Source organism: Dreissena polymorpha, chromosome 6 (genome assembly GCF_020536995.1).
Source record: "Dreissena polymorpha isolate Duluth1 chromosome 6, UMN_Dpol_1.0, whole genome shotgun sequence".
NCBI classification, from domain to species: domain Eukaryota; kingdom Metazoa; phylum Mollusca; class Bivalvia; order Myida; family Dreissenidae; genus Dreissena; species Dreissena polymorpha.
The window spans coordinates 95,033,348-95,058,455 of NC_068360.1; the positions used below are offsets into that span (position 1 = coordinate 95,033,348).

The 25,108-nt window shown below is 33.2% G+C and overlaps 2 protein-coding genes and 2 long non-coding RNA genes across 43 annotated transcripts in view; 1 reads left to right on the forward strand and 3 right to left on the reverse strand.

The window, feature by feature from the left end:
* Positions 1-25,108, reverse strand: part of LOC127834861 (uncharacterized) — a 296,874-nt gene that overhangs the window by 172,905 nt on the left and 98,861 nt on the right. The window lies entirely within an intron of this gene.
* LOC127834857 (uncharacterized) overlaps positions 1-25,108 on the forward strand; it is a 231,979-nt gene that overhangs the window by 146,865 nt on the left and 60,006 nt on the right. The window lies entirely within an intron of this gene.
* Positions 7,022-11,676, reverse strand: LOC127834871 (uncharacterized). Its single transcript, XR_008028261.1, has 3 exons — positions 11,485-11,676; positions 10,914-11,085; positions 7,022-10,145 (listed from the first exon to the last, which is right to left on the reverse strand). It is a non-coding gene; the product is annotated as an uncharacterized LOC127834871 (long non-coding RNA).
* LOC127834877 (uncharacterized) lies at positions 16,992-23,656 on the reverse strand. Its single transcript, XR_008028268.1, has 2 exons — positions 23,500-23,656; positions 16,992-17,654 (listed from the first exon to the last, which is right to left on the reverse strand). It is a non-coding gene; the product is annotated as an uncharacterized LOC127834877 (long non-coding RNA).

A 25,108-nucleotide genomic window follows, 5' to 3' on the forward strand; every position in this document is an offset into this window, starting at 1 on the left:
ACACACGTTTTACACGATGTTTCAATATGGTTCAGTGTAGTTCGTGTTTACAAACATGATTGCATATGTATTTGTATAATGCGATTTGGCTATATTTTGTTCACTTGTCTGTAAATGATCAAAGGCGTTTTGCCGATGGTGCAATTAACAACTTTAAACTTCAGTGAAAAAAACTTTATTGAACAAAAATATTCCGTTATTACATTAATAATAAGACTTTAATTGCATGCTTATCTCAAAGAGGCAATCTTAAAGAAAAAAAACAAACTTAAGTTTGCCAATTTTTTGGTTTGCATTGTTTTTGTGGTGGTCGTTATAACTTAAGTATAGCGCCGTAAAAGTAAAATTGTAATTTTGAATTAAAAATAATCCTTACCCTTAGTGGCAGATACTGATTAAAAGACCTGGAAAAATGGCTAATTGCACAAGACTTTTGAAAAGTGATTTTTAGTACTTTTAAATTCTTTGAAACTGAATCACCAAATAACTATTATTGCCGGAAAATGACTCGGGACCAAAACAACAACTATCAGTACAGAACAACTCGCTCACAGTTGGGCATTTGTGTCGTAGCGCAATTATGTTATAAACTCACAGTTCACATTTAAATATATTAGCTTTTTAAATAACATGTTATTAGTAAAAGTGTTTTATTAGATATATATTATTTCATTATTTTATCAATACCGTGATCATCAAATGGCTTAAGGTGACTCGAAAAAACTGTATAGTTTAGTTTCAGAGCTATGTGGAACAAAGCCTGAAAATCCATTACCTTCAGAGGTATCCGATGAAAAAATCTTGCAAACCAGTTCGCAGATTATTTCATAAATAAAATTAAAGTCATTCGCGACTCTTTACGTGATTTTGAACAATTCACACCAACCACACGGGATGTTCCTCCGCTTATTAGCTTCAAAGATATGACCGAAGATGAAGTTAAAAAATTAATAAGTGAGCTTAATACCACATCATCTGAGATTGCTGTTTTGCCCACAAAGTTATTGAAAACATATACCACGGCACTTTTACCCGTACTAACAAAACTCATCAACCTGTTTTTGTCAGAAGGTGCCTTTCCGGAAAAGAACAAAGAAGCGATTATGCGGCCTTTATAAAAGAAGTCAGGTCTCGAGCTTATGTTGTCAAATTATAGACCAGTTAGTAATATGTCATTTATTTCAAAGCTTATAGAGAAAGCGGTATTGAAAAGACTTAATGAGCACAGTAATGAGTTCGGACTACTTCCAAAATATCAGTCTGCGTATTGCCCGAATCACTCATGTGAATCGGCATCATTGCGGGTCGTAAATGACATTTTAGCAGGAATGGAACGACATGAAGTGACGGCCCTTATAGCCATCGACCTGAGTGCCGCGTTCAATACTGTGGACCACGATGTACTTATGGAGGCCCTGCGTTGCCAATATGGTGTTTCAGGTACAGCCCTTGACTGGGTGGGCTCGTAATTAAGACCGCGTGGCTGAATAGTGATTATCAACAGTACGCGGTCGTCATGCTGCGCTCTAGATTGTAGTGTTCCTCAAGGAAGTCGCCTTGGCCCAATGATGTATCTCGCTTCCGCCGGTACACTGTTCGATGTTATCCCCCCGTCCATAGCTTTATATGGCTTCGCAGACGATCACATCGCTAGCAAATGTTTTCGCCCTTCTAGTTACAATGAAGCTGATGCGATCCGAGAAGTCGAACACTCGGTAATAGTGATTAATGACTGGATGAAAAAAACAGATAAATGAATACGTTTAAAACCGATTTTATAATGTTTGGAAGCGGAAAACAATTTAACAAATGTGCAACACAAACCATAGATATTGCTGGTGACACGGTAAATAAAGTTCCTTGTATTAGATACTTAGGTGCATTCTTGGATGAATCACTCAATTTTAATGAACACGTTACATGCAAATGTTAAACCGCCATGATTAACTTTGTTCGCATTAAACGCATTCGTCAATATCTTACCAAGCAAGCTGCTGAAATCTTAGTTCTTTCAATTGTCATTTCGCATATGGACTACTGCAACGCTATTCTATATGGTATTGCAGATCATGAACTTACAAAGTTACACATTCAAAATATGTGTGCAAAGATGGTCCTACAACGGAGGAAATACGACAGTTCCAAACAGGCGTTATTTGATTTGCACTTGCATGAGGTACGCTGACAGACTGGATGGGTGTCATGTAGTCCCGTTCAACAAACATTTTGTGACTGAAGTTTCTCTACCATTGGTACAAAGTTGTGGAACGTTTTACCACCGTATATTCGACAATCTGACAATATTAGCATATTTAAAAAGAATCTTAAAACATATTATTTTAGTGATTTTAACTCAATGTTTCCGTAACCTCCGCATTACATACTCATAGTACGCATACATGATTATGTTCACTATCTAATAAACATACTTTTATTTGTCGCGTGTTTTAGTCAAATATGAATTTTATTTTGTTTAGTATTCATTTAAAATAGTTTACTATTTTATATTTTTGTTTATTCATCGAATGATTTATATATCTTTATCATAATCACGTTGTTTTATATGTTTATCTGTCAAATGCTTCATTATTGTGGGTTTTTTATTTGTAAATTGATTGTTATTTTATACTCTGTACGTGTTTATGATGTTTTTTAATATGTTATAAAACGCCACTGAATATGCACTTGTGTATAAATATAGGCGTTAAATCAAATAAAACGAATTTAACATTTAACATTTATATTATGAAGTGCTAGTTACATACTCGACCATGGAAAATACGTTGCCATGGGTGTAGATTGTTGATATTAAAATGATATTGTTAAAAAAAGTGTACTATTACATAAAATAAAACATACAAACATTGGTTAGATGCCAACTGTTATATTATAATTGAAAACTTGGATTTCAGTCTTTAAATACCAATACACTTCGTTTGCCATTGTTTTCTGAAAAATATATATGTGTACACAATTGCATTTGCTTTCATATAGTTTGTCTGGTCATTTATAAAATCAAATGTATAATAAACTTGATATTCAAATAATATATTCACACGTGTGTGCATTGGTGGTGCAATTTGTAATACATAAATTGAATACAATTATAATATAGAAATAAAAACAAAGCTTCAGTTGCATTAGGCATCTATTGCACGCGCAGTTTGAGCTTGTTCGGTATAGAGCTTTGAATGTTACCACACATTATTATCAAAACGTTAAGCTTTATATAAAACACTAATCCACCATGTCATCATTTATTTTAAGCAAGATGTCCATGAGGTTTCGAACACTAAACGGGTAAATGACATTTTATAAAGATCATATTATGACTTTGAAATAATTTTCTTCAATGTTTGTAAACATGGATGATGAAAGGCAGATCATAACAACGCTTTTGTTTGGCTATTGGCGTGCTTCACAAAGAGACATTTTATATATTCATTGTAACAAAGCAAGGAGGTATTGTAGAACTCCTAATACATGATCATATGTTAAGATACAACTGTTTTCATTCGTAAGATAATATAATGAATACGCCTACCGACAGTGAAGCAAATAATACCTCTATGCACATATATTCGAACTCTGCAGATCCATTAACGTCTGCAATTAACTGCTGCAAGTTTATTTTATCTACGTAGAGATGTTCTCAATTGAAACAAGACAATACAAGTCAGAGGACGACAAATATATATTCTGCTTTGTTAAAAGAGGTTTGAGAAATTAACATTACTAGCAGTGTGTATGTTTAACATTAACTGAGCCACATACCACGACTGTATATTAATACAGACATTCTGTCACTTTCTTTAATTATTTGATTTTACGTTTTTAAAAATATTTGTGTTTTTTCTACAAAAACGCACGTATTCAATTAACTATGTAGCTGATAAGAAGCCAATTTAGCGGTTATTTAGTAGTTCTACACATGAGCGTTATGGATAGACATGAACTTGCACTTTTGGTGCATGCTACCGCCAATACCTTCATTTGTTAATAAGAAAAAGATAAACATTATAAGGTCAATACATTTAACCGAGATATTTATGCACTATTCTAATACGGTAAAGAATAGTGTCGTATTTCCTACAGCTAGGTCGGAATCCTTCCTGTGATTCATATATTTATGCTTATTCAGACCAAATAATTAGCATGCCAGTTATTTCTTTGCTCACGCGTTATATGTTGATACATTTCATTTGCACTAAATATTCTGCCAAGAAGTTACATTTGTTTGCATTTCCTGTCTCCGGCGAGATGTCTGAAAAATCAATTTTAAAATAATCTCGCCAGTCGTCTGCAGATATTTCATTAGAATCATCTTTGAGCTTTGCGAAATGCTTTTGCGTTAGTACATTTTCCCATATTTGCATTACGCTATGGAATTCGCAGTGAAAGGCATTTTGCACGTTATGATTTATGTTAAGGTATTTGTACTCTAATACATTCTTTGCTAGCATAATAATTGGTAAGACGACACCGTCTTTATATGTGTTTTTTTATGAGAATCATTATCTCACCATTCTGGTTTCTCGAGTTGGCGATTTTTATATGAACCTTTTAGCGGAGGATATACAGTTGTATGCAGATATCAGCGCTTTGACACTATGACACGAACTTATTATAACTTACATCGTTTTTAATGAAGCTATCTCAGGAATGTGTTGACTACTGTTTGGAAAATGTTAAACAAATTCTCGTTTGGAGATTATCGCCACTTGTAATTGTCAAATTAGTTGACGTATTCGTATTTGCTGCTCTTCGTCTACTCTTGCGACCAACCTAAATGTCAAATTGCAAACAATAGGGAAGTAATCTGAGGCAACAAAATGATCGACGTCAAAGTCGGTTCTTGCATGAAATAGACGCCTAGAATACTAATACTACTATAAGCGATTCATGATATATTTCAATATATACCGCTATATCATCATGCAACATGTGGACACGTGTGGTGCAATATTTCTCTAGTATCAAATGGAGTAATGTTCATCGTCTCTATAGGAACTAGGCATACAAAAAACGACATTATTCTGTAATCAGTGTCGTTAAAAATATAGTACAGGTTATCTTGTTAAATAATTTAATCGGGATCACTCGTCCTCACACATAGATCACCACTTATCAAAAACAGAACGTCGAATAAAATCAGATTCTCTTCAGGGTGCCTTTTCTTTCAATAGTTCGATTCCATAACAGCATTCCTTTGGTGTATATGGATTATTTTGAGGTGCAGCATATGTGAAAATCGAGTGAATGATCTATCGATACATTGCAAAATAGCGTTTCCAAGTTATTATATACGCCTACTGCACATGCATGAGAGATCTGCATAGTTCGCAAAGCCCAAAACAACAAAGTTTTCGTAACATCTACCTTGTAAACACTCTAGAGGCCCATGAAGTGCCCAATCTTTATGAATTTTGGTCAAAATATTTGTCACTTTCAAGTTCAAAACAGGGTAAATGCTGCACGAAAATGTCACAAGGTCACCTAAAATAAAAAGCTTCTTAGCACTAGTGAAGTTATATTTATAGCCGAATGTTCTTGAACATGTGTCAGAAAAACTATTTTTATGGTATACCAGCTAAGTTTGAAAATGGTTCCGGATAGATGAAAAAATTGACCTCCAGTGAGCGGGGCAGGTTTCTTTATATGTCAAAAATGAAAAATTGTGCACTCTCTAGTAGTCACATGTATAGCTTAATCTTCATGAAACATGGTCAGAGCATTTGTCCTAATCGTATATCGGCCGACTTTGAAACAGGGCCATGTGAGGTAATAGAACAAGGTGACTTTGTCAAATTAACAAAAAATGTGCATCACTTTAGAAGTCACATTTAAAGTCAAATATGTGTTCTTTTATCTCGGCGTACCCAGTTCTTTGAAAAACATTTTCGAGATAATTACAATCGTTGAACAGATATTATGAATTCGTGATGTTTAAGTTGTTTTTGATGACGATGATGATGATGCTGATGATGATGATGATGATGATGATGATGATGATGATGATGATGATGATGATGATGATGATGGTGGTGGTGGTGGTGGTGGTGGTGGTGGTGGTGATGATGATGATGATGATGATGATGATGATGATGATGATGATGATGATGATGATGACGATGATGATTATGATGATGATGATGATGATGATGATGATGATGATGATGATGATGATGATGATGATGATGATGATGATGATGATGATGATGATGATGATGATGATGATGATGATGATGATGATGATGATGATGGTGATGGTGATGGTGATGGATATGACGATGATTATGAGAATTACATTCTAAGAAAACCATTAAATATTAGTGCATAAACTCTATCTATAATGCCCTCTGGCGGGTTGCAGAAACTTGGCTAAAGGAGGGCTTGAACGGGAGAAATCGTGTTTTAACAAGGCGATTCCCGTGCCGTTTAAGCCCTGTTATTTGTTTTGCATATCCATTAACTGGTCCACGAGCAGTTACTTCCGATTTTTCATTGGATTCAATGAATTTATTATGAACTTTGTTAATAAATCCAGCTTTCGACGACTTTCCAAACATAAATGGGGAACCGACTAAGAACCAGCATGGAGGGATAAAGGCAATGGATATTTCAATCCATTTTTCAAATGATACAGTACCATCTGCACTCTCTTGACCACAGTCAACAGCTTTATATCTTTGCAACGTCAATTAAGTTAAGGTTATTTACTCAACCCTTTCAAGGGACTATACTGTACATGTAAGTGTTTTTGTACCATCAACGTTCCTGTTGAATGCTTGAAATACTTCAGAGACAATATGATGGCAGTATTAATATTTAGAAAAATTAGTTGGAACATAATAAGATAAACCTGTACGAAAGAAACAAAAATGAAACATTAAAAAAACGCTTAAATTAAAAAAAAAGCATATACAGTTGCAGAAAAAAAAACATATTCAACAATGACAATGACAATGACAATAGGTTTATTTGTACTAAACGGCCTCCGGCCCAAAATACAAACATACATGCAGTAATCATAATTAGTGACATGGTATGCAATATTGACAACAATAATGGTAGGACGTGTTAAGTAAAAACAAAAAAAGAATAATGCTTATAGATATATAGTCAATCACATAAGCATGTTATGTGGTGTATTCTTAAATTAAATCAGAAATACCTATATATGACATGTATACGCCTTGCACAATAATGTACACTAGACATAAATACATAATTTTTATAATAATATCATATGTTATTTAAATTTTGAAATTTCAATATTTTACCCTATCTAAGCTTCGATTGTATTTTCAAATTCTGAAAAATATTAGAAGATGAAGTTCCTAATTCTGATTACAATTTTAACAATGTACTAACTTTTGAAAAGTTTAAAATAATTGTGTTCTCTTGTTTGTTTTTTCTTATTATAAAGTTATGCACGGAGTGTCAAAACTGGGTAAATATACAATGTGTAGCCTCATGTTTAATTTAGTTTAATGAAAGCAACTTAATATTTATTGATCAATTGCATGTGTGTCGGTTTTGCTTGTAAATATGTGTGTAAAATATACTCTTGGACTCTATTTTTTCTCTATATAATGTATTTTTCAATATAAATACAAGGTATGCTGATGTTTAATAATTATTCAAATACACGGCACCGCATAAGTCTATGATTCAATTGACTTGTAAAATGATTCATCTTCACTTATAACATTGTATTGTGTGTACATTTCTTCGCTTGTACATGAGTGTTGGTGTGTGTAAGTTGCAGTAGATGTCAGTCTAGTTGCTACTCTAAATGTGTAAACAATTAAGTTCCACCTTTTACTCGTAAAATATGTCAAAAGGTTAGATAAAACTGCTATGAAATGATATTGTTAGATTAACAGACGATAAAACTCAATTGAAAAAAGTTCTTAGACATCGATTTAATTCTTCCGCATTAAATACCCACTGTATTATACGTTAAAACAACTATTCATTTGCTAGTAGATAAGCGCAAACTTAATACGGACACTATTTTGATCGAACATACTATAAAATATTCCCTTCTTTGCCCAAATTTGATAATTAAGTTTGCATTATGTTTCATGCTCGCGCATGTGTTGAAATCAACACAAACGCATTTCGGATAGTATTGTAGCTGGTAGATACAAGTCGTGTTTTCAAATGTGCTTTAAATTTTCATTTTACGAAAATATTCCAAACTCGGATTGAATATTATCCTTTTAATTTAAAATGATTGGACCCATATTACCTGGTACAGTTTATTAATAAAATTATACGCGCAATATATTGGCTCATAATCATTATGGCCACATTAATTAAAACAGATCCTATTTCTTTCGATTACAAAAATATTGGCATTTCGAATAGGACTCAAGTGAACCTCAAAATTGATAGTTAATAATAACTAATATTCGCAACTAATATTATTTAGTGTACTTTTGACATTTTCTTTCACCGGAATGGCTTTAATAACCCTAGCTGACCACGTTCGAACAAATTCGTGTCACTTTTTGATATTGTTTACAGAACTGATTATTTCTGACTCGCAAGTTTCCTTTTGTAACCCAATATGATCTCTCTCGGCGTTGTTCCTTGTGGGTGTTTCCGAAAAGATTAAGCGTATGTTCTCAAATTGTGTTTTTGGCAAATCATGAGATGCGCTTTCAAAACATTGGAATTTATGCTCGTACAGATTGTCTATGTATGTCGCATGTGGCTGCAGCTGCCATGTTTTGATACATGCAAGATATGTTAATAACTCTTACTCTTAATAGAAATTTAAATTCAAAATTCCATGAAATTATGTCATCACATTCAATTGCAAAGTTTGTAACATATATTTTTCAGCACAGTTATGATGGGGACGTGACACATGTCAAAATGTCAATGAACCAACATGCATTGAGCTATGTTCGTATAATCCCATAGCTTTTGCTCAACAGTAACAACAGGTAAAACAGGTTATGTTCACGCTAAATTCGAGACTATTGTCTCGTAGTATGTGAAAATCTTAATTCATGACTTCTTAAATTTTGAAATAATACAATTAATTTCAAATTAATAACAATCATTGATGTTATGTTGATGATACAGTAAGGAAAATGAAATAACAATCTGAACAACATAAACCCATACTAATTAAACTAAACAATAATAGCACATATATAGAGAGACGAACTTACGCAATATGAAACTAAAATAAACATTATATTCATAGCTGCAGAGCTAAAATTGCATATGAACTTAAAGACCAATGGTTATATCAATCATATTAATTAAAGACAAAAAAGCATGCATTGCTATCTAAATGAATATAATTTAACACAGAAGCAGATAGCATTTAAATAATAATCGGGTTTATTAGGTTATTCAAGACCAATCCAATACATGTGTTGTACCACATATATAATACAAATATTCAATGAAGAGAATATAAAAACTTGTAACGGTCAATCTTAATCAGTTTTACAGGAGACTATTATACACACAAAAAACAGTAAAATTAGTCTTTCTACGTACATATCATAAAAGGCCGATTCCCATTGTTAGCCTTAAAGAACTACTCTAAAAAAGAAAGGACATAAAAAAAATGAATTGTGTAAACCCTAGCACTATAACGCACATACAAAAGTTTTTAATAAGCATATATCGTCAATAATCAGAATACGAATGAACTGGTTATTGTTATCAACACAGAGTTAAAACATAGTAATAATAAACATAATGGATGACACTAGGTTTATAAATTAATCAGAAAACACTTCTACATAGATAAAACACTTATATATTAACAAAGGTAGGTGTGTTACAACCTATGGTCGACCATGCATAGTTACCCATATGAATTAACAACAAGAACATGTATTGACATGAACTCGGTTAATTATAAGTTTGAATTTTATCGCATACACAAATTATAGATTTGTATACACTTGATGATAATTTGGAAAAATAAATAAAAAACACATTAACAAACATATCACACGACAAACATATGTCATTTATTCAGCATTTTTTAAAAGACCAGTGTCCCGTTGGTTTCCTATAGCCTCCTTGCTAGGGGAAAATGAGTGCAGGAAAGACCTATGGTACTAAATCGTAAGTGTCGTCCGTCCAAATCTCATAAAAGGGTCTGTCTGCAAAAGACAAAAACATGCTCACAATGTTTGCATTGTTGTTGAAGCATTAACAGGTAAAAATAAAGATAACGAATGTTTTTATTTGCACCTTCTAAACAACATATATGTATGTATAATATGTAACTAAAATATTTTTTAATAGGAAATTTTGTTTAAGAATAATATGGTATTATAATGTGTGACATTTTTACGGGATCTTAACTTGATGTGTACAGTACTTTAAGAATTTAATTATTGAGGGCATATTATATATTAGTCAAAACTTAGCTCATTTCATAAATAAATGGCATGCATTTTTAATATTTTATGCAAATAAATCCTGTAAATTAAATACTTATTATAAGCAGAATAAAATAATAACAACGAGAAACCTAAAAATAATGGAGAATTTGAAACGTCCTGGTATCGAGAAACAATGAAAGTTAAAAGTATTAGTGTGAGTCATAAATCATGTTTTGCTTGAAACAGATAATCAATTTCACTATATAGCATAAGAGCATATAATTATCGCGAATGCGAGCTTTTTAACCAAAGAAAGTACATGTTTAACTACCAATCAAATAAGTGCATGTCCGTATTTAAAACCTGTAAACAACCACCACTATCATTTTAAAATGCCAAAAACAACATAACTTTAAAACACTTAGTTAAAAGAAGTAAACCTGTGACACATTTCTTAAACAATGCAATACATTTACAGAGTCTTTGAACATCTGCATGTCATTGTTATATTGTACTTAATAAAATTATTTTGTAATAACTTACCATCATAGTAGATCAATGACACATCAATATCTGCAAATTGTTGCTTTATTGAGGTCTTAGACATTATTTCGTCAAACGTTTTCTTGAACCTCTTCCCATATGCATGATTCTTAGCCGACGTGTTCTTCATCAAATTGATGCGATGCATGGGTGTGCAATACTCAGCCCAAATCTGTCAACATAACATGTAAAAGGTCATTTTATTGCCATTTTATTTGAATAAACGAATGAGTAAATAACCAAAAAAAAAAAAAAAGAAAAATACATTTAACGTTCGAGCGTTGGTAAATTGACATCATATGCTGGTGAATATTTTGGCAATCTATTTCAAATTCCAACCAGCATTACCTCAGAGTTACAGGCAATTGGCAAAAAGCAAACACCATTTTATGATAACAATATATATCATAGTCATTCAGCAGGCATCATTTTTAACACACACACGTACAGGGTTAATAATCGATGCTCCTTGGCAGTAAATGTTTAATTGACGATTATATATAAAAAGTATCTATGAGAATGGTTATCATATAATTTCATAGAGTGTTATCTAATTCTTATGGTTACTGACGGCGGCATCTCGGTGTTCAAACACGACGCCGTTATCAGATGAGTACACGCTTTTCAAACGTGGATCGCTGGGCTTGCCACTGAAAAAAATATTTTCAAATTATCCGTGTTATATTAGCATTCCAAAATTCAATATGCTCATGTTGATTAAGTAAAATAAACAACAAATATTATTAAGAAAGACAATCGGCGTTAAAAATTAATACTTAGATGTATGCTCTCATTAACTTAAAGGGAAGCCTTATATAATCACTAACGCGAGTTCTCTGTCGTCAAAATAAACATTAAACATAACGTACCATTGTATTGCAAATCGTGCATTTACCCTGCGCAAACAAATAATACGAAGCATGTATACAATTTATGTGCATAGCAGGGTACTTTTACATCATCTATTTGCAGAAATCAACAATTGTTTAAATAAACAAAGGAAAAAAGACGCACTCTTAAATACTTTGTAATAAAATTTAAAAGAAAATTGTAGTATAATTAATTCAGAATGTGTTTTCTTGCGCCCATTGAAGCGTATCTAGAAATTTTTCATATACAGAAAATCCTTGCTAAACATCTACTAGTATTTAAATGAATGCAAGTTAAAATGTGTCCATACATAACAGTAAAATACTTTGAACAACACACTTAACATTCATTTGATGAAGGCTTGGGCAACCGCCTTAAAACGAAAATTTTGTATGACTTCAATGTCAAAATGGATTTTAATTGTGATTAACGTTGTTTGCTTGACGTTTGAGGGCGAATACATGTTCCTTCTGCAAACAGTTGGTATAACATAGTACACCCTATTGAAATACGTTTGCTTGTTTAAAGTGTACATTTCCTACATGTTGAAAAATTGGTTGTGTAGTGTTATACATGAATTGCTTTCACGGAGGAATAGTTGTGTCTTCTGGGCAGGTATTTTCCCAGAAAAATATGTCAATATTAAAGCCACAATTACAAAAGAAGGTGGTTAGTTTACAATCAGCAAACGGTTGTCCGTTGATGATTGATGGGCTCGTCAGTATTAAAATCTGCGTTGGGAAATCAGAAATGATTCAAACTTTTTATGTTGTCAGAAATTTTAATAATATTGATTTAATTTTGGGTTTAAATTGGTTAAAGAATAATCTAAAGCAATCAAAACAGAGACAAGCAAAATATGCAAATGAAGGAACACAGCAAATTGAATTTGAGATAGGAGATCCTGTATATTATAAAAATTCAAGAAGGATAGGAAAATTACACTTAAAATGGAAACCTTATTACAGAATCATTGAAAGAACAGGTCCCGTATCATACATCATTAAAAATCAATTAACAGGTGATACAGTTAAGGTTCATGCTGAGGTTTTAAGATTAGCCAACATTGATTGGAATGTCACTGACCAGAACAATGAAAGAGTAATGAGAAAATCTACGTACGTGGTTCCTCCGGCAGCGAGTGATAGTGAGGGTTCCTGTACAAGTACTGTTTCTGAGTCAGACGATCCTTTGTTCCTTTGGCAGAATTAGAAAAAAGATATCGTCATGAAAGGGAACATTCAGATAATGAGGATAATATTCCTTTAATGGAAATGCATAAACGATTAAGATTAGGAGAAGTGAATCAAACATATAGTACTAATGACAATTCTGATGTCTCAATTTCCTCAAAAGAAGTAAACAGTAGTACTGATGGCTATATGTCAGTTGATGAAATTTCTGTTCCAAAAGTGTCTCCGATCAAAAGGATTAAACGGAGAAGTACAGAAAAGTCACGAAAATCAAATAATGTCAATAAATTATTAAAGTTAATTTCTGATATATTGTAAATATGGAATGAGTGCTGTATTGGACGTCATCATTGATGACGTTCAATCGAACGAATGATAAAGGGGGCTAAAATTCGTTAAGCTCCAGCGTATAGCAGCGATTTGGGAGTCTTGAAAACTGGTCTGTAACTTTTGCTGAAATTTGACATGTATATGGACCAGAACTCGATCTACACGATGGCGTATTCGTCATATCTGGGAAAAGTCCAGTTTTTGATAAAATTACGAAAAAGTGGTGTTTTTTATTGCGCAATCGCTATAAAATGAGTTCTCGCCGGAAGCGTTAATAGCGTTAATAGCAACCCAAACACAATTCAACCCAAGGAGACAATTCACGCGATAGACACTTCAAATTTGATTTTAATTAATACATATTGCGATTTTATTCCCAAATTAATAAATAAATTCATATTGCGTTTAACATACATAGCTGAACCCGTTTAGAAAATATTAACAAAACAAACAAAAACAAACAACAGTTAAATTTCATTAATGTAAATATGGTAACCTGATTACATATCCACTAGCGTACACATGAAAAATAGTTCGCAAGTAAACAACAAACAATCAAATTTAAACGCAAATAAGTTAACAAAATATATAAAATAAATCCGAGAAATTGATACTTAAAAATACAATTTCTGCACTAAAAACATTTTTGAGAGTCATTAAAACACATAATTTCGGAAGTATACAACCAACATTCAATATGGCTGCCAATGAACGTTCGAAAAGAACGCGAGAAAGTATTTACAAAATAACATCATCAAAATAATTAAAGTGAACGCTACTTCGCCGTTTTTTAGATAAGTATACGATCTATTGAAAAACACTAGCATTTGACATAAACACACCCGTGGATATGGAAATAGACATCACGCGGCTCCCGCATTTTGCGCTGTGTACGGTTGTTCAGAAAACTTGGTAAGTGTCATTGTGTTCTTGAATTTGTCCGATGAGTTGAATTTTATATACCATTACCATGCGAGAAAGTTTTCAAACACATTTATTTCTCACGAAACTTACCTTTAAAAATAAACAACACAAATATTAGTGGCACGAACTGGTATTGGCACGAAACGACAATCAACCGTTAAAGTTCAAGGGCATAATTTGAATGGAAATACATGTGTTGAATATTGGATAAATTAATCGTTTTGCCGTTAAAAGGGTAATTTTTTTTGGTTTGCTTTGCTTATTTTTTTTATCAAAACACAAGTTTTATAGTTTGATTTCTGTATAACAGTTCAGTTAACGTTATATCTTGAATTTATAAATATCGAAATAGATGTCGGAGTTTGCACATTTCGGACGTTGCTATGCAAATTGCAAGTTAGTTCTCGATAGAATATACTGTTTTACCTTTCGCATACAGTTGTGCAGCTGTTTTCCATGTAATGATGCAATGTTTTACGTCTGGAATACCCCCCTCGATGATTATAAATCATTAACTTCTCAAATTATAAGCATCGTCAACTTGACAAGGTTCTGTTTAATTAATAAATGGTAGAATATGTAAAGCTGAGTAACATTAATTCAGCACACATGACTTGATATGAAATACATATATATCTCGTGTGGCGTATTTTCATTTAAACTCTGGGTTTAATGACTACAAGTCGGCCGTGCAGTTAAATATTTTTTAAAGCATAGAAATATTCCAAAATTATTTTGGATTTTGTGTTTGTCATGCATAATTTAAATTTTCATAGGAATAAAATAACTTACAGCGACAGGATTACGGCTTTGTTATGGTAAGCATTTGATACAAATGTTATTAAGAATGAGTGTGGTTGTAAATAAATTTTGACAAAATGGAACGAAAAAAAAACACACAAAATGGAAGTGCGTGCATGTTACTGTATCTTGCAACTTTATTGTTTTAAGAATTGGATTAAAGTTTAAATTTAGGTAAGCGTGTCGCTTATACTAAATTAAGTTCTTAATATCTCCTTTGCTCTTATATGGTATGAAATGCGTATCTCGTGTAACGTAATTTCATTCAAACTCTGGATTTTAATGACGACAAGTCAGACGTGTTATTTTATTTAACAGTAAAATATTTTTAAAGCATCAAGAGATTGTAAAAAATATTTCCGATTGTATTTTTGTCATGCATAATTTAATCTTCCATAAGAATAAAATAACTCGCTGTGTCAATATTTCGGTTTCCTTAATCATGTTTTAGGTAAGAATGGTTAGCATTTGATACACAAGTTTTAAAAAAAATAGTGTGGTTTTTAATAAATTTTGAGAAAGAGACGGATGATCAGAATTGGAGGTTCAAATCTTTGTCAAGTATAAAATGTTAACCATTCTGACCTAAAACACAATACAGGAAACCATACATCCAACTTGTCGTCATTAAAGTCCAGAGTTTACATGAAATTATGTTACACGAGATATGTATTTCATACTATACAGAAGCGAAGGAGTCATAAAAAAACTCAATTTAGTATTAACAACATGCTTACATGTACATCAATTTTAACTTTAATTCTTTGCTTTGAACAATAAAGTTACAAAGATTTGAACCTCCAATTCTGGTCATATTACATTAATATTTGCATATTTTAATACCATATAAATATTGTTTAAATCTATTTGTTGATAAATTTAAAATAGCTGACTTTCCTCTTACATGCCCTTGTATTTCAAGATAGAATACTTTCCTTCACAGAGGAGAGAGGTCTGAGTTTGAATCTCAGTGGGGGCTTCAGAGGATGATTTATTTTTAGAAAAATGATTATATTTGCTCATCTTTTTAAATGACTTTGAGCCACACACCTTAAAATTAACTGCATGGCATAGTAAATTTAAGTATAAATAAGAAACATATCTTTATCTTTGCCATTTAGAATATATCTGGTGATTACAAGGTAGAAATCCGTCTTTTTTGCGCTTTAAAACTTAAAAATAATCGCGTTTGTAGAAATAGACGTAAATGTCTACAAATCCTACTTTCAGTTTAAAAGCGGTACCGTTTGAACAATAATATATTACTTTGTAACTAGGCTATAGATTTAATTTTATCTATGCCAATTAGAATATACAATGTATCTGGTGGTTACAAGGTAGAAATCCGTCTATTTTGCGCTTTAAAACTAAAAAATAATTGCCTTGGTCAAAATATGAGAATACGTATATAGAAATCCTACTTACTGTTTTTAAATAAAAAAATAATAAATTACTTTCTACCTAGGCTATAGATTAAATGACCCTATAATGATCAGATTTGTATGGAATGAGTGCTATATTGACGTCATCATTTGATGACGTTCAATTGAACGAATGATAATGGCGACTAAAATTCGTTAAGCTCCTGGTTATAGCCGCGATTTGGGAGTCTTGAAAACTGGCCCAACACTTGTGCTGAAATTTGACATGTATATGGACCAGAATGCGATCTACCTTTTGGCGTATTCGTCATATCTGGGAAAAGTCCAGTTTTTGATAAATTTACGAAAAAGTGGTGTTTTTTATTGCGCAATCGCTATAAAATGAGTACTCGCTGGAAGCGTTAATAGCGTTAATAGCAACCCAAACACAATTCACCCCCAAGAGACAATTCACGCGCTAGACACTTAAAATTTGATTTTAAATAATACATATTGCGATTTTATTCCCAAATTAATTAATAATTTCATCTCTCGTTTAACATACGTTTTAGAAAATATTAACAAAACAAACAAAAACAAACAGCCGTTAAATTTTATTGTTGTAAATATGGTAACCTGATTACATATCCACTAGCGTCTATGCATATTTACACATAAAAAATAGTTCGCAAGTAAGCAACAAACAATCACATTCAAACGCAAATTATTTAACAAAATATATAAATTTATGCTAGAAATCGAAACTTAAATACAATGTCTGCACTAAAAACACAATACCAATAGTTTTTACAATAACACATTCGACATGTACATGTACTTCCAACAACACGCCAACCTCTATTTTCAAAGCGAATGTGTAGAGTAACATTTCAACAATAAAGACAAACTGGAACTGGAGTTTAACTTAGTGCGCAAATTGGAAGTGATTACAGTAATTTATTTTTCAACTTGTCAATCTCCGTAGTATACGTTTAGTTGTGAGATGTTAACGGTTTCCCAAAAAAAACATGCCTTCGCTACGAAGTCAAAGTGGGTGGGGAACGAGACTGCTTGTGGATTTCGAGCTGCTGGAAGTTTGTAACGAAGCTGCTTTTGTGCAATATTCAGCGATTTTGCAAGCTGTGTGTTTGAAGTTGGAGATATATATTGCTGACATTAATGATGTTGTGTACGTTCTTGTGACCACTGATCTGCATATGATACCAGTGGGAGAGCATCCCGAATCCCAGTTCCCACATAGTCTGCAACAGATGTTTCCTGGTCGAGTGGTTGGTAAGTTTCATCGTTATACATGCATATTACACATTTTACATTATTTGTGCTATTTTTGACACCCATTTTTCATGCTGATGAACCAACGGTCAGTGCCAGTAGTCCTACTGTCATTGGTCTGTGTGCTTGTTGAAAGTACATGTAGAAAGGGTTGATTAGCTCCAATAAGCCATGTTGCTCTTTTTTGGATAAAATTTATGGCAGTTGGCTTTTTTATCTTTGTGCAGCAACATCTGCCGCCTCATTTTTTGAAAACATTAGTCGCACACTGTTCATATTGTGGAAAAATGAGTCTTGCATGTAAAAGTAAGAAAAATGGGTGGTGACTATTCAACAATGTGAAAAAATGAGTCGCGCATTGTTTAAAATACTTAAAATATCAGTCGCAAACATTAGAAAAATGTAAAAAAAGTGTCTCACAATGTTGAAAATTGTGAAATATGAGTCGTACAATGTTGAAGGTTGTAAAAAATGAGCCTCGCAATCTAGACAATTATGGAAAAATAAGTAAGGGGACAAAAATTCCACTCGTCTGCTCATATTGACGAGTGAAATCTTTAAAGGACAAGTGAATTTCCCTAAAGCGCTCGTCCTACAGGACGAGAGAAAAAGCTGATGTTAAAATATGTTTTTTAAGACCCGTAAATAATTAAATAAAATCATTTTCTTAAAGCATATCTATTCCGAAAGTAGAACGAGAATGAACTGGAAATTGTAATTGTAAATTTCATACAACAGGTGCGCATTGTTATGCGAGACTAAGTCGCGAGTAAATATTGGTGTCAATGTTGACAGGGAAACATCCGACTGCATTCACTGTAAGTATTGATTTTTAAAGAATTATTTAACTGCAAAGTACAGTTTATAACTAGTCTGAATTTCGTCCAAAAAATGTCTGACATTTGAGCGTTCTTTAAAGGGATGGGGGGGAGTTTGGTGTTCAAACATCCCAAACAGGAAAGCACGCAAGCATTAGAAAAAAGTAAAACAGCAGTCTTCATTTATTTATTTTGTGTTCCTCATAAATAACTTATTTCACTGCTCAACATTTCTTTTTTGATCAGCTGGCATGAATAACTGAGTAAGCAGCATTTTAGCAGTGATATAGTAAATTTTATTAGTCATATTAGCCCTTTGCAAACTTTATTTCACACATATTCAAGGACGAGTGCATATGTGTTTGCAGGACGAGTGCACATTTAAATGCACTCGTCCTGCAGGACGAGTGCAGTTTAGAAATATTTTTGTCCCCTGTAAGTTGCACACTGTTCAAAATTGTGAACAAATGACTTGTGACTGTTGGAAATAGTGAAAATAATTAATTGAGCATTGTTCAAATTTGTGAAAATATGAGTCTCAAACTATTCAAATTTGTGAAAAAAAAGTCGCTAACTGTCGAAAAATGTGAAAAAATGAGTTGCACACTTTTTAAAATACTGACCATTTGCATTGCAAATTCCTCTACCGGTAATTAAAATACTGACCATTTGCGTTGCAAATTCCTCTAATTTTTGCAAAAACAGCTTTCACTATTTATTTATTTAATAATAATCAGCGTTCTAGATAAGCTGCGTATCAGCGTAATATACGCATTCGAAATATCAAGATACGCTCAATTTATCATTTCCGTGCGTACATTTAAGCAAGCCAATCTGGACTTACGCTAATGCTGTAAATTCTCTGCGCAGTGCCCCAGATAATTATTTGAGAAATAGGGTTTTCACCCATTGATTTGAAAAATAGGGTGATTTCCTTCTTGAAATAGGTAAGGGTGAAATAATTTATAAAAATGCATACCTTTATATCATTAATGTTTTACTTCTGTGGAAGATGCTCACTTGTACTGATTCAATAAAACTTTAAACTATCATAATTAACTTTAATAAACTGATGTTTCATAACATCTTTAATCATTGAAACTGTCCTTAATATAAACTTAAAACAAACAAAAATTCGATAACACGAATGATCATTTGGCTCTTGCTTTCTTGGTTCGAAACAGTTTGCGATCGACTGATATTTTTTTCTCAACAATAGCGGAAGTCTTTCGACCTCTCTTAGACATTTTTATTTTGCATCGTTATAGAAACTGAAAGTACGGGCACTTTATAAATACATGCACAATGAGCGACGGATAAAGTCAGATTGAAAACGCATGTATGTCGAGGAAAACAATTTGATCACACTTTATTTAACTATGAAATCTAGAACGCAGAGAGTTTGAATAAAGCTTGACTGTTTTCATGGTCCGTCATCCAGGCGCTTGCTTAATAAATACGCGTGACGATAATAATTTCAAAGAGAAAATACCGAAAATGAGCATTTAGTATTTTCGATTGAAGCTATTGTGTTGTACGCATTGAATTTGACGAATTTGCGCACAAATCAAAATGGTTGCGTTTTCAATAGGCATGTTATTGAATTTCTTTGCGTTTTTAGACATTTTAATAGGGTGAAAGACGCAGATACACAGCTTATCTGGGGCACTGATGCGTATATCATAAACAAAAAATATAAACAGCTGATTGTCTTTAGCCAAAAAATGAGACTGGTTATCGTAAAAATTAGAGCTGGTTGTAGAAATAGTTAGCCAGTCGGTATGTATACTCTGTAGCATCTAGATGCATGGTAAATTTAGTATTGATTTTTTAACAGACAGTCAAGCGCTTATGTGTTTATTAAATTACATGAAGTGGTCAGCATGGCTTCTTCCAAGCCAACACAAATTACTTCTCAAAGTACAATTGATTCTTTGTGTATGGCAAAAATTGTATCGAGTAATAAAATTGTACTGCCAATACTGAATGATTTAAATTCCTCTGTTTTAAAATCAAAAAGGAACCACTAAAATGCTAATAAAACAACTGTTGAAAGTTGGCAAAAAAGTTCTCCGTTGGCCACGGTGGTGGATAATAACGACGAAGATCTTAAATGTAATCTGCCAACAAGTTAAAATAACAAGAAATTAAGAAACCTACTAATATGAAGGAATACACATAGTTAGTGGTTAATTGTTATTAAAGTAGAGTGTCTGTACCCCGGCTATATTCTGGTTTTACTTTTAGCAAATTACCCTTCAACCAAGGCGAAATTTGACCATTTACCCCTATGCTTTGAAAAGTGGGGGTATTTACCCCCATGGGTACATTTTTTTTATCCTATTACCAGCTGAAAATCGATAGTATAACAACGATCGTATAAACTTTACCTTAATACTATCGCTATTTTTTCCGACCTCTATCTTAAGAACACTATATGTTTAAATGTGACGTCATAGCAAATGATGACGTTGAAGTAAACAAACACTTTGAAGTCAACTTAGAAAAACCAGCGCTGTTTCTTTGAATTTTAAAGTATTTATACTTTTTTTGAACGATAAATGACCACAAAAAAGGATAAATAGAAAATTATGTGGATAAACTGGATAAAGATCAAGTTTATCATGCTCGGCACGAACCATGTTAGCGGCAAGCCTCGCGCTTCATCGGTTCTAAGCCTCGCATGATAAACTTGATCCAAAACTCACATAATATTCTCTATATCTATAATGCTGAATAATTGAGGTAAAAAAACAAGTCTATTATAAAAAAAATTCAGTTTAAAGAAATCGTAATTATTTTTTATTTAAAGTTATTTACGGCCATTTCATATGCCTATAATTATTATCATTTTTTTTATTATGATATTGTGTGACAGAGGTCCTAATTTAACGACAACTCTTGTGTTTAAACTGTTAAACAAATTAACAGTATACTATATGCAAAGACTCACACTGGACAAATTAATCATTAAATCTACAATGAATGGGAAGTAAGCATTTGTCCCTCTATTTACATTGTTTTTTATCATGATAGAGTTTTTTTTCTCTAACCCGTGATATTAAAGAAAAGATGAAACTGATCAAACAGCAAAGCTCAGTCTTGTATGGTATGAAATTACTGAGGGTGTATATCTCATACACCATCACTCACTTACTAAGGCTCGATTGGTCATTGTTGGCTCGGGTACTACTTACATGTACCCTGGGTAGTATACTTACATGTACCCCGGGTACGGAGTATATACTTAAACGTACCCGGTGATATTAGACTGTACCTGAGTTGTATATCCTCCCAAAATCCGATACGCTACTGATTACCGTTAAACGATATTGTTTACCTTAAACAAACTTCTATTTTAAAATTTCTGCATCATGTTGCTTTTTATCCCCACACTTTTTGAAAAGCGTGGGGATATTGATCATATTGTGGGTATCTCCGCCGTCCGTCCGTCCTGGCCTGGCCACTATCTCCTCCTACACTATATGCACTAGAACCTTGAAACTTACACACATGGTAGCTATGAGCATATGTGCGACCCTGCACTATTTGGAATTTTGATCTGACCCCTGGGTCAAAAGTTATGTGGTTGGGCCCGGGCCGGGTCAGAGATTTTTACTCATTTTTTAGGTTATTTTACTATAATTTCTTCATTTCTACACTGATTGTCTTCAAATTGATACCAAACCTCTCTTATGACAATACGGTAAATCTCAACTATGCATGGCCCCATTACCAACCCTGGGGGCCCCGCCCACATAGGCCACTCCCACTAAAAATTGCAGTTTTACTATAATTTCTTAATTTCTACACCGATTCACTTCAAATTGATACTGAACCTTTCTTATGACAAAACTATCAACCTCAGATATGCATGGGCCCCATTACCAACCCTGGGGAACCCCACCCACATAGGCCACGCCAACCCAAAAATGCCTTTTACTATAATTTCTTCATTTCTACAACGATTCACTTCAAATTGATACGGAACCTCGGCCCCATTATCAACCCTGGAGCGCCCCGCCCACATAGGCCACACCCACCAAAAATTGCCTTTTACTATAATTTCTTCATTTCTACACCGATTTACTTCAAATTGATACTGAACCTCTCTTATGACAATACGATCAATCTCAACTATGTATGGCCCCATTACCAACCCTGGGGCAACCCGCCCACATAGGCCACGCCCATCCAAAATTGCCTTTTACTATAATTTCTTCAATTCTACACCAGTTCACTTCTAATTGATAATGAACTTCTCTTATGACAATACGGTCAATCTCAACTATGCATGGCCACATTACCAACCCTGGGGTGCCCCTGGGTCAAACATGCGGCGTGGGGATACGCGTCGGCCTCTGCCGCACCATTTCTAGTTAAGTATGCATGTCTATAATATAAAGGCTGTTAAAAGGAAAATTGACCTAAATGTGAACATAATTAATTTTTACAAATTAGCCGACAACAACTGATTTAGCATTAAAATTCTCAGTTACGTTTTAGTATATTTATCGTACCCAGGGTACATGTAAGTATACTTAAGAGTACCTGAGGTGCATGTAAGTACTGTGCCAACAATGACCAATGAAGCCTTACTAACTGTATAATGATTATATCTCACCAACTACCTTAACCTTGTGTTTATTAACCTGAAATTTATGTAAAATCTGGCTTTTTTACTTTAATTTTTCATTCAATTGATTATGCAATTTTTGACTTATCTCGTGGGAAATTATTTGAATCTTTGGATATTAATGTATTTTAATGTTGTGTTTGTCACGCATAATTCAGTGTTTTCCAAAAAAATTGAGTAGCCAGTTATATGGGCAGCAACTATGCGGTAAAACAAAAGCATTTGTGACATTTAACTTGATGTACTTGGGAATAGTAGCCGGCATGTAAAAGAAGTCGTTTTAATGCAGGTATTACATTGTAAATATTTATTTATTATTTCGAAGATAACAGTCATTGCAACGTGTTTAGTGAATATTACATCGATAGGCTGGCATGAAAAGTAGCTCCTTTTGAAGCACAAACTGCATCCAAGAATATATCATGGCTGACCCGGTTTGATGAGGCCTGTTTTTGATAATAATTTATTACTATTTTTACTTCCGTGTTCATAATCTTTACGGGCGCCATGCTGGAAATAGTCCGTTTCTCACAATGCATTTACAGCGTTGACACACTGGGTCTATACCGGGAAAAACCACGCGCCAGTTTTGGCGCCTGACGTCATCCCGCCGAAATTTTCATTGGGCAATTCATATGTAAACGTCATTGTATTCGCAAAAAGGCGGTAAACTTTAAAAGCCAGACATTGAGGGCAAGGTGCGAAAGTAAAATGTCTCGGATATTGGGAAAAAAACGCGCGTGTTAGTCAGTTAAATAGTTACTTAGTTAGTTACTTATTTTGTTTAAAGTTCATAAATTTATATTGAAAAGTGTAAGGCAATAATAACTTAAACGGACTAATGCACAATGTGACCAACGGACTGTCGGATTACTAACGGTAAGAAAACATGCAGTTTATTGTCAATATTGACAAAAATCTGCGCAGATTTATTGGCTTTGCGTAATGCCCCTTTTCGCACTGTTTTCAGAAACTTGTGTTTACAATCACACTCGCATATGGAAATATCATGAATATAAGTGACATGAACGCCTGTGAATGTCTTTGCTGCAACTAGTTTAGTGGAGTGTAACATATATTATGCGCATGCGCTTCGATTGTTTTATTACATGCGGTATTGGCAGCCATTTAAAGAAATGTGAAAACAACACATTAATCTTACTTGTTCTCGTTCTAATTAATATAATTTTTCAACAGCTTGGTCGAGTATCGAGGTAAATATATTTAAATGCGTTTGCATATAAACTGAATACCGTATGAAACGTGTAGATGATGCTTTTCTGCATTTATTAACGACTGCAATTGTTTGTGAAATACCATTGTTTTTTACTGTTATAAAATTGTGTATTTCTAATATTTGGGTATAATACGTGTGTCTGGATATATTAGATATATTATATGGTTGTTTTATATAGTGCATATACAATGAATAACTTATGAGGGCTTAGTGTGACGATTTAGAATACAGTTTGGATCCTGATGAGACGCCATGGTTTGTGGTGTCTCATAAAGTGCAAATATTTCAAGGGAGACGACTGTTATAAGTTTCTGATCAGCACAAATTACACAATTAACTCCCTTTCTTTACGGGCTCCATGAAAATGCTATGTCCACGTATAAAACTGTTTTACAGTGTGAAGACCCTACATAAAAATGCGGATTTTTTTCTTACGTGGTATCTTGCGACACACATTTTCAAGTCTATTTCATTACATTTGGCATATATATTAACAAAAATGGCATCGTATGAACATGTCGTCATAGTATATAAGCAACATTGAAGCCTAATATACATTCATCTATTATTATTTGGGCACAAATAATTTTACCGTATGAAGACCCTACATAAAAATGCTGATTTTGTTCTTACTTGGTACCTGGCGACACACATTTTCAAGTCTATTTCATTAAATTTGGCATAGATATTTATAAAAATGGCATCGTATGAACCAGTAGTCAAAGTATAAGC